This window comes from Petaurus breviceps, unplaced genomic scaffold, assembly GCF_028583685.1.
Source record: "Petaurus breviceps papuanus isolate PSGF00001 unplaced genomic scaffold, PetGlider_PUasm1.0 490, whole genome shotgun sequence".
NCBI classification, from domain to species: Eukaryota; Metazoa; Chordata; class Mammalia; order Diprotodontia; family Petauridae; genus Petaurus; species Petaurus breviceps.
In genome coordinates this window covers 1,372,115-1,382,528 of record NW_027186352.1, presented here as the reverse complement: position 1 = coordinate 1,382,528, position 10,414 = coordinate 1,372,115, and the positions used below count along the sequence as shown (strand labels likewise).

The following is a 10,414-nucleotide window of genomic DNA, read 5'->3' as shown; positions in this document are numbered from 1 at the left end:
ATGCAGAGGGAAATCTGGAAAGGGTAAGACCCAAAGATAACAATTAAAGTCTATATATTTTTTTTAAGGATTTGTCCTTGAGTACTGAGAAGTTAAATGGTGTGCCTGGGGTCACAGACAATACTTGAACCCAGACCCCTGGGAGGGCCACCCCCCCCCCCCCCCCAGCTAATCCTCTGTTCTCTGTGCTGCTTCTGACTCAGTCTCCACTGGGGGGAGGGCTGACTCCTAGACCTCTGAGTTTCCTGGACTAGATTCCTGATTTTGGAAGAAGTCACTGCAAAGATCAGATTTTCTGCTGGGTCTTAGTTCCTTGGGATGAGAACACAGATGGATGTCCTCTCATCTCACCCAAGAGGTTGGTTTTCTTTGTTGGACTGAGGCAGCTCCTCCTAAGGGCCAGGCCAGGGCATGGGGGGTGGGGGGGGAGACCAAGGTGTGCACCAAGAACCTGGTGGGATTGCCCCTTTTTTTTCCTTCCTTCTTGCCAGGCTGCACCATGGGTGAGGGCATGAGCCACAGTGGGAGCAGAATTGCTGAATGAAAGTGTTTGAGTGTTTTGATGTTCCAGAACTTCCACACGGATGAAATGAGGCTTGTTGGGTTTTAAAAGCAAATGATAACCTTAGAGGCAGCCGCAGCCAGAGAAGGGGGTCTGCACCTACGGAATCAGAGGAGCAGTGAGTGGAACCGGAGGACACTTAGTGGCCACGTCCTGTCTAGAAACGCTCAGTGTATTTGCTTAGATTTGGGTGCGGAGCTGGGACATGGCATCCGAGTGGGTGAAGCGTGAGGGGTCCCAGAATTAGAACAGACAGGGAGGCATGCACCGGGTAGGAAGGGGCTGCTCTACTCAGGTCTCGCCCTCTGGGGGAGGGGCTTCAGCATCAGGTGGGGGTGGGGGGGTGTTGGGGATGTAGGGAGGGCAAGCAGGAAGTGACCTCAGCTCCTGTGTGTATCTCCCCACACCACCCCATGTCCAGTCCTGTAAACAGCTGTCTGCAGGTATCCCTGGAGAACGGAGGGGAGGGAGGAAAGAAGCAAGTGTTTCTCAGGAGCCCGGGCCGTGCTCCACACTGCGCCAGGTGCTTTGCAGCTATCAATACTGTGAGATAGGGGCTGCTATTAACCCCATTTTGCAGTTGAGGAAACTGAGGCAGGCAGGTGAAATGACTTGCTCAGGGTCACAGGCACTGCTTGGAAGTGTCTGAGGCTGGCTTTGAGCTTGGGGCTTCCTAATTCCTGAGCCAGCCTAGCTCTCCTGTGCCTAGGGGCTGTGATAAAGCTTAGGAAAGGGAAGCCAAGGCTTTTGGGGGAAGGGGATGTCAACGAACTGGCCCAGGCTGTTTGGAAGCATTTGTAATCATTGACATTTTCAGGGAAAACAGCATGGCTCCCCTTGGCTTTTCTCAGTCAGGCTTCATCTTGCCTCCTGCTGTGCTCGAGGCCCCTGCAGCCCAGGCTGGGAAGGTTCAGGAGGTCCTTCAAGGTGTCAGGGTAGGAGGGAACAGAACCTGCACCAGTGATGGCCGGCCTTCTCCTTGCCCTTTCCTCACGCCCTTCGATGCCTGTCCTTGGGGAAGTCCGAACACTATCCCTGCTGTTCCCCAGAGGCTGAGAGGACGGACCATCAGCCCCCCATCCTCCTGACTCACGGGAAAACGTTGGCCCATTTGGGGAAGGTGCCATCCTGTCATTTTCCCCAGAAGCCTCAGCCCCTGTGGCATTCAGGAGCGTTGCTCTAGAATGGAAACTCCCTGAGGACTGGCACTGCTTCTTCTGTGTGTGCCAGGGCCTAGCACAATGCCTGGCATGCAGGAGCTGTCTAATAGGCCCTTGGCAGTTGATGGCTGCCTCCGCCCCTCCCATCACTGTGCCCCCGATCACGCACTGAGATGCTGGTAGCGCTTCCTGCTTCTGCAGTCAAGATCCCCTTGGGTCTCCCAGCCGGGCTGCTGGGATGAGTCTTTTCACCCTCGTTTTCCAGGAGACAAATGGGAATCATCTACCCCTGTGGCTCACTTTCTGTCTCTAAAGACTGGGGGCTGCAGGCCTGCCTTGGCTACCTCCTTTGGGTCCCCTGGCCTTGGGGGCTGATGGCCCAGAACACAGGCTGCCTTGCACTAGCAGTGTTGTGGGGGCTTCTGCCTTTGGGGAGCTCAGCACCCCCAGGGCTCCAGAGCACTGGCCTGTTCACCATGATTTTCCTTCCCTCAGTCCCCCAAAGCTGTCCTGACCAGGTACTTCTTGGAGGCAGAAAGGCCATCGCTTCTGAGCCTGTTCCCCTTGTGTGGGATGGCCCTGGGGGGTAGCTGTGCGCAGGCTCTCCCTAAGGACACCTTTGGCCTGGGCAGCCAGAGGCTGGCTGTGCTACGATCGGAATTGGGCCTCAGCCAGCCCTGCCAGTGATGTCATGGAAACTGTGGCATCCTGTGTGGAGAGAGCTGAAAGCAGAATTCTGGCTGCCCGCAGAGCTGGCCCCATGCCACCTTCAGTGTGGCAGGACGGGGCGGGACTTGGCTGGGGGCACACACCCACATATCCTGGAGTTCTGGAAGGAAGGCAGTGTTTTCTGTGGCCTGCAGGGCAGTGGCAGAGCACTCCCTGGTCCTGTCTGAGGGGTCCAGTACCCCGAAGACATGGGCACGCCATCTTCCCCTGCTAGGAGAATGTTTGGCCTCAGACCTCGAGGGGATTGGGAGAAGTGTGACCTGTATCATTGATGTGTAAACTGAGGCAGAGAAAGGCCTTGATGAACCTGCACCATGCTCTCATCCTGTGGAGGATGAGAAAGGGTTCCTGGAACTCCTCTGTGGAGCCTGTGGTATTCCCGTGACCTGGGGGGGGGCGGGGCGGCCTGGAAACCAAAGTGTTCTGTATGGGCCTCTGTCTCCTCCTCAGACACTGCACTGAGGCCATGGGTGCTGGGAGGGGGAGGGGGGCCCTCTGTCTCCTCCTCGGACACTGCGCTGAGGCTGCCGCTGTCTTTGCCCAGAAGAGTTTCCCTAGGCCAGATGGGTACATGTTACACAGTGATGCCCAGCTTTGTACAGGAGTATCTGTCGTTCTGTGTTAGGATGGTGAGGTGTGGGTGGAAAGACTCAGTGGCTTGGAGTACAGAAACACACCCACATGGGGGCTGTGTTTGTGCATGTGTATATGAATGTGTATATATGTATGAGTGTGTATATATGCATGTGAGCATATATGTATGAGTGTGGGTGAGCGTGTGAGCATGTGTGAGGGAGCGTGAGCATGTGTGAAAGCATGAATGTGTGCATGTGTGTGCATACATGTGTGCGAATATGTGTGCATGTATATCTGTGTATATATGCATGTCAACATGTATGTATGAGTGTGGGTGATCATGTGAGTGAGTGTATGTGTGTGAGCATATGTGAGGGAGTGTGAGCTTGTGAGTGCATGTGTGCATGTGTGAATGCACGTGTGTAAACACGAATATGTGTACACGAGTACATGTGTGTGATCATGTGTGTGAATGTGTGTGAGTGTGTGTGGGGAGTATGGGGGGGAGGTGTGTGGAGGGCCATTGGCGACTGGATGCTTTGCTTAGGGAAGTGTTTCCCTTGACATCTGCCCCTGCCAGGGGATCTTTAATGTTTGTAAATGGGGAGAGCTTGCCAACCCACTAGCCATGGGTTGGGAACCTTAGTCTTGCAGGGTTCCTAGGCTCCAAAGCAGTAACTTCCACCAAAGGATGGTCTTGGCAGGGGATGGGGGTGCCCCTCTTCCAGCTTAGGTACCCCAGCTTAGATGGGGTTCATAGGACATTACAGGATGGGGGGAGCTCGGAGATTGTTGGGCAGCTGAGGAAGCAGGATCCCCATGGGGGGAAGGGGTTTGACCCAGGTCCCCGAGCTCATTAGAGGCAGTGTCAGGACATGGCTGAAGGAAATTCACATGGCAGGAAATAAAGTCGCAGAGCAGATAGCAAGGCTGCGAGGTCCTGGGTCCCAGGACTGCACCGATGGTCCCCAGGGTCAGAGTGAGGGGGGTGGGGGCTTTGGGCTTCTGGCGGCATTGGTGCAGGGCCAGTTGGGTTAGGGAAGGATGTGGTCTAGATGCTTGTTGGTGGGTTAGGGTGAGGGGGGCAGTGCCCACTGCCATTGAGTCCTGTGGTGCTGGTCATGGTGGTCAGGATCTCCTTGGTGGCTTCAACATCCCCACTGGATATGAGTCTCTGCCCTGTGCCCAGAAGGCTCACTGGTGACTTCTCACACAGAAAGGTCTGAAAATGTGCCTTCTTTCGTAGCAGAAGAGCAAGAGAAGGTAGCTCTGGGCGCCTGAATGAACACATACTTCACCAGCTCCAGGTTCTGGGAGAGAAGGGGCCGAGGTGGCCCAGAATCTGCTGATTCTGCCAAATCTTGGGGCATCTTGGGGCATCTTGGCTCCGTGACTAAAACGCAGGATTCTGCTTCAAGGTCACATCTTCTGAATTGTGGGGGCCCTCAGCCAATCAGCAGCCAAGTCCGCTCCTTTCTGCCTCTGGAACGTTTCTCTCATCCATCCACCCTCTGATGATCCCTTCTCCCATCACTTGGCCATGACCACTTTCCTTGCGGATTACTTGTGCCTCAGACGATTGGAGGAGTCCCTCTCTCCCTTAACTTTTCCTTTCTATAACCCAAGGTAGGGCCTATGGTCACCTCCAGAAAATATGATTTTGAACACATGAAATACAATACATAGGATTACAAAAAAAATCAGTTTCTCTAGAAATATGGTAAATATATATATATAAAAAAAAGATTTATGAACTCCAGGTTAAGAGCCCCAGCCTAATCCTTTCTCTGTGGGATTTCTAAAATAATTTCCCAAAGCAAAGTCTGGTGCTGTGACTCCCCTGCATTTTCTGTGGCTCCTGCTGCCTCCAGTCCAAGAGCCTCCCTGACTGCTGCCCACCTTCGTCTGCGGCTCTAAGGAAAGGGGCCAGCTTCCTGCTTGCTCTTCCCCCCATTCAGTCTTCCTCCTTCCCAAAGGAGTCTCTGTCTCACTGTGAGGTTTACCTGAGGTGCTACCTGTTATAGGAAGCCCCCCCCCTTGTTTCCCTGGCTGGCAGGGCCATCTCCTCAGAGCAATATTCATTCACTGATCTAGGCATGCCTCCCCTTGCCCGCTCCCTCTGCCCCCAGAAGAGTACAAGCTTGTTGAAGGCAGGGCCGTGTCATTTTTGATTTGATGGTCCCATGACTGGGGGACATAGGAGGCATTTAGTCAGACTTTGTGACTCAAAGCACCTCTCCCCAAAGCCAAGGCAGAGAAGGTTACCACGAGTAATGTCTCTGTGCAGCAGCCTGCCTTGGGAATGCCAGCACCCCTCTGGGCACCTTGACAGCATGAGGGAAGGGGGAGTCTCTGGATTCAGGTATTAGCCTGGTTTATGGATCAGGCTCATGAATAAGGAATCTCCACCAGAGGTGGCCCAGGGAAAGCCCATCCCTTGTGGTAATTTGGAGTGTACCTGGAAAGGCTGGCCCCACTTGGAAGGCCCATGAAGAAGGCCAAAGATGAGCTACGCATGGCCCTTGCAGTATGGGTGGCCTTGAGGGAGGAGGCTTCCTCCTCAGGGTAGAAGCCGCTTCCCCATTGCTGTCTGGTGCTGCAGCATTGGAGTGGGGTGGGGTGGGGTGGGGGATGAGGACAGCCCCACTGGGCCCCAAGGCCAATGACCCGGAGTGGTCTTGGGCTGGACAATAGGCTTCCATTGTAGGCTGTGAAGCACTTGGCTTTTCTTGAATTTGGGAGGACCTGGGGAAGAAAGAGGGGAGCTGTTTGAAAGTCCCCCCCATGTGGGTCCTCAGTGTAAAAGCCTACTTTGGTACCCCTTTCAGGCAGCTAGACTGTGAATTCTGGGGCAGCAGGGATAAGGAAGGTGCCCCCCCCCCTCAGCTGGCAGCAGGACCATGTTCCTTTTGACCCCGGGGTTCCCCTCCCAGTGGGGGCTCTCCGGGGGCTCACAGCTGTGAGAGCTGACCTCATGCTGGTGTCCTCGGCCCTGTGATCACTCCACCTGTCCGGGAAGGGGTGCCTGTCTCTGAGGCCTTGAAGAGGGCCAGGTGTGGGGCAGGGACCCAGCCCAGCCTGACTGTATTTGGTGACAACTCTATCTCCTGGCTTTTGAAAGGGGCTGGGCACAGGGAGGGAGGACTCTGGCCATCCCCAGGCTGTCACTAAGCTCTGGGCCTGGGGGTGGCCCATGGAGGTAGATGACAGGGCTCCAGAGCCCACAGCCAGCGCACACTCAGGGGTCCATTTTCCTTTCTATTGGTTATTGGTGCTGGTGGAGCCAGGAGGCACAGGTTCCCGCCCCCCCCCCCCCAACCAGATAGAGAGGCTGGTTTTATTGCTGGCTGAGGAAGACAGGCTGTGTTTGTCTCTGCTCATCCTTTCCCTCCAATTCACAGAATCCTTCTTGTCATCTTGGGGTTTCTGAGACTGGGGGGTGACTGGGGCAGCTGCCTCCTCTGTGGCCATTCATGTTGGTGTGGGGAGTGGGGCTCTGAGGCTCTTTTGGAGCCTGCCTGTCTTGGGGAGCTCACTACTTAGTTGTCAGAGAATAGGCCAGAACCTCTGCTTTTCTGTGGTTTTCCCAACATCGACTGTGACTCTCCCTGCAGCCCAAGAGTACCCTGCCAGTAGTGGGCTTACCTGGAGGGGGGCTGACTAGAGTAGAAGCTGACAGTGCCAGCCCCACTGACTTGTGGATACGGCTGTGCAGCCAGCTTCTCCCTCCAGAAACCTGGGTGGTTCTCCGTGTTCTTCCAAGGTGAATGTCACATTGAGGCCTATTGTGTTATGTGCCTCAGTTTGCCCATCTGTAAAGTGGAGGTCCTATTTGCACACACCTCGTAGAGTGGTTGGGAGGCCTTAGATCATGTCGATGCTGTGACTCTGGCAGGGGCAGCACTGGCCCTGCTGGCCAGGAGAGGGCACAGTTCTAATCGCTGACTTGTCTGTGGAGCACCGGTTTGCAGAAACCTTGACCTGCCTCTCATTTGGTCCTGGCCTCAACTCTAGGAGGGCGAGCCTGTTACAGCGTGAAGTACTTCCCTAGGGCTACACAGCCAGGTGGTATAGCAAACTTGGAGTCAGAAAGACCCAAATTCAAATCCAGCTTCAGACATTTACTTGCTGTGTGATCCTGGTCAAGGCATTTAACCTCTCTCAACCTGCATTTCTGCATCTGTAAAATGGGGGTGGTAATGACACTTGCCTCCAGGGCAAGCCTTTGACCTGGCTGTGTGGATGGGCTGCTCTGGGCCTGTTCTCCACTGTTTGTGGCAGGATTCAAATTCGGGTCTTCCTGACTTGAAGCCCAGCATAGTTGCTGCCATAGCCCCAGTGAATGGCCGAGCTCCAGAATCTGAGTAGGGCACGGTAGACTCCCGTCACCCGCTTTAAGGTGATGGAGAAAGGCCCCGGGGGGTGTCGGAGGTTTGGCTGAAATGTGGGGTGCTCAGAGGAGAATGGAGGGGAGGAGACAAATAGAATGGCAGAGGGACCTAGATGGGGGGCGGAGCGGTAGCATGTCAGGAAGCTCCCTCAGCCTCTGTATGGAGGGAGGAGAGCCCTTGGCCTCACAGGCTGTGACCTGGGCAAACCTGTGGTGGGTTTATAGGGTGATTTCACACGTGTGACCTCATTTAAGCTCACATCACCTGCGTGAAGTAGAGGATGCCATTCTCCCCATTTTGCAGATGAGAAAACCAAGACTTGGAACCATGAAATGATTTTTCCAAAGTCACAGTTCCAGTAAGTGCTGGACTTGAGATTCAGTCCCAAGTCTTTTGGCTTCAAATTAATTTCTCTTTCCTGTTCCCCCCTGGACCAAGTGGGTGGTTTTGATGAGAACAGGTAGGTTCGTTTTCTCCTATTTTTAAATTTTGTTTCTCAAAAATAGTATGTATCCCCCAGCATAAACATTACAAGTTAGAAGGAGAGCAGAAGTAAAGTTTGCGTCTGAGGCTGGGAGCTTTTTCTGATTGGTTTGTAAGTGCCTACCCAAATTGTGGTGGCCTTTCGGGACCCTTGGTTTCTTTTAGGTGTTTAAGAGCTTTCCTTTTGTACCTTTGATGCTCCCTACCAGCTTACAGCCCCCGCTTGAAGCCCTTCTTTGTAACAGATTCGTAAAGTTAAGCAGAAAGATCTAAAACATCAGCAGTGCCTGAACACAGATGCCTGATTCTGCATCCCTGTTCCACTAACCCTCTGACTGCAGCTCTGAATCCCCAGCCCTCTAAGGCCTGGTCAGCCCCTTGCTTCCTCCCGAGTCAGCACGTACAAGTCTTCCCTAGCTTCTTGTGATTTGTCATATCTCACGGAACCCTCACATTCTATTACCTTGAGGCTCTTTTGGAGCCCAGATGGGGAAGGAGAACAAGGATGTATCCTGACTCCCTTAGAATCTGATGGTCACTGGACCACTGCTGGGCTGGGGAGCTTGGTCACCACTGCCCGGTGAGGTGACAAATAGTCTGGCTTCTTCAGTGGCTCATGTGGTTGTAAGTAAGGGCTGGCTGGAGCTGGTGGCCAGAGAAGGGTCAGCGGAAGCTTTGAAGTAACCGCTTTATGGCCATGAGTAAACTCAGTCTTAAGGGTGTGCCTGGATAGAAGGTGTGTGTGTGTGTGTGCGTGTGTGTGTGTGTGTGTGTGTGTGTGTGAGTGAGTGTGTGTGAGTGTGTGTGTGAGTGAGTGTGAGTGAGTGAGTGTGTGTGTGTGAGTGAGTGAGTGTGTGTGTGTGAGTGTGTGTGTGTGAGTGAGTGTGAGTGAGTGAGTGAGATATGGTGTCAATGGGTGACTGGGGGGGGGACTCCCAGCCTGCCCTCAGGGCAGGATGCCCTCCTTTCTGGACCCCTAGCTTCATGAAACTGTAAAATTGGGGCGGGGAGAAGGTCGCTTCTAGCTAGAAGCCTGTGGTCCTCTGCCTTGGCTGCAGGAGAGGAGAGCCTGGTAGGAACCTTGTTGGCCACAGGCCGCGTGAGATAGCCGCTCACAGTCCTCCCGCTCTGTAGGGCTCTGGCTCTGTCATTTGCCTTCATGGGAGAGACAGAGGGGGACAGAAAGATGAACACAAAGCGTGGTCTTCCTCTCAGTGGCGCCTTTCTTTCAGAGGCCTCTCTGGCGCGGTTCTCCAGCGTGGCTCTCCTTTGTACCTTCATGGTGTTGTTGGCATTGGTGGTAGCAGCAGCAATGGCAGTGGCGGTGGTGGCAGAGTTGGCGGCATTGGTGGCAGCAGTGGTAATGGTGATGGTGGCGGCAGCAGTGGTATTGGTGGCAGTGACAGAAGTGGCAGTATTGTCAGTAGTGGTGGTGGCAGTGGTACTGGTGGCAGTGGCGGTGGCAGTGGTATTGGTGTCGGTGGCGACAGTGGTGGTGGTGACAGCAGTGGCAGTATTGGCAGTAGTGGTGGTGGCAGCAGTGGTGGCAGTGGCGCCGGTGGTGGTGGCGGTGGCAGCGGTGGTGGCCGTGGTATTGGTGGCAGTGGTGGTGGCAGCAGCGGTGGTGGTGGCATTGGTGGTGGTGGCGGTGGCAGCAAGGGCCACACAATATTTAGGGTAGAATGGGAGCCTGTGAGGTTGGCTGATCCAGTCAAAGCCTCTGACATCAGAGCACCAAGCTCTCCCCTACATTCTCCTGTGTCCCCTTCGAACTCTCATGATTTAGCTTGGATTTCACAGTAGAAAGGCCTTGCCTGGAGAATGGGGAACTAGGGGTGAGATTGTCCTGGGGGAAGCAAAGACAGGTGGGCACTGAGAGACTTGGACCACAGCAGGAGGGGCCCTGGCTCTGCCTGCCGGCAGCCTCTCGCCACCTGTGGGCAGAAAGCCCTGGCTTGAAAGCCCCTTGGCTCCCCAGCTCTCCTTGTTTGGGAGATAAAGACACTGACCTAGATTGGTGTTCCTGAGGCTGCAGGGGCCGGCTGTGCTTAAAAGCATTCTGATTGCAGCTGCAGAGGACAGCATGAAGACAGCTCCCATCTGGGTCAGGCCTTCAGAATGCAGGGCCTGTTTTTCCCCTCACATTTTATTCCTCCCTGTTGAAAGGAGACACGGCAGCACTGAAGGCAGGAGTGGGGCAGGCGTCTGTTGGCTGCCCAGTTCCATTGGGTGAGCCTTATCCAGTAGTTCCCATGAGCCAGGCACTGGGCTGGGCCCTGGGGATACAGACACAAGAAACAAACAGTCCCTGCCCTCACATTCCTCCAGAACAGATGGGGAGGAGGACAGACTGTCTGCAAGGAAGTGAATCCCAAGCCACTTCCAGCTGGAGCCGTGCTCGGAGGAAGCTAGGGATTCTGTGAGGCCAAGGTGGGAGATGGAGTTAAGGCCAGGGCGTGCCCGGCACCGACCCTTCTGTGAAGAGCAGAGCTGTGAATGAAGACTGCTACTAT

General features: G+C 54.6%; 1 protein-coding gene across 1 annotated transcript in view; it reads left to right on the top strand.

Moving 5' to 3' along the window:
* Positions 1-10,414, top strand: part of INPP5A (inositol polyphosphate-5-phosphatase A) — a 188,248-nt gene that overhangs the window by 14,125 nt on the left and 163,709 nt on the right. The gene's annotated exons all lie outside the window — the stretch shown is intronic.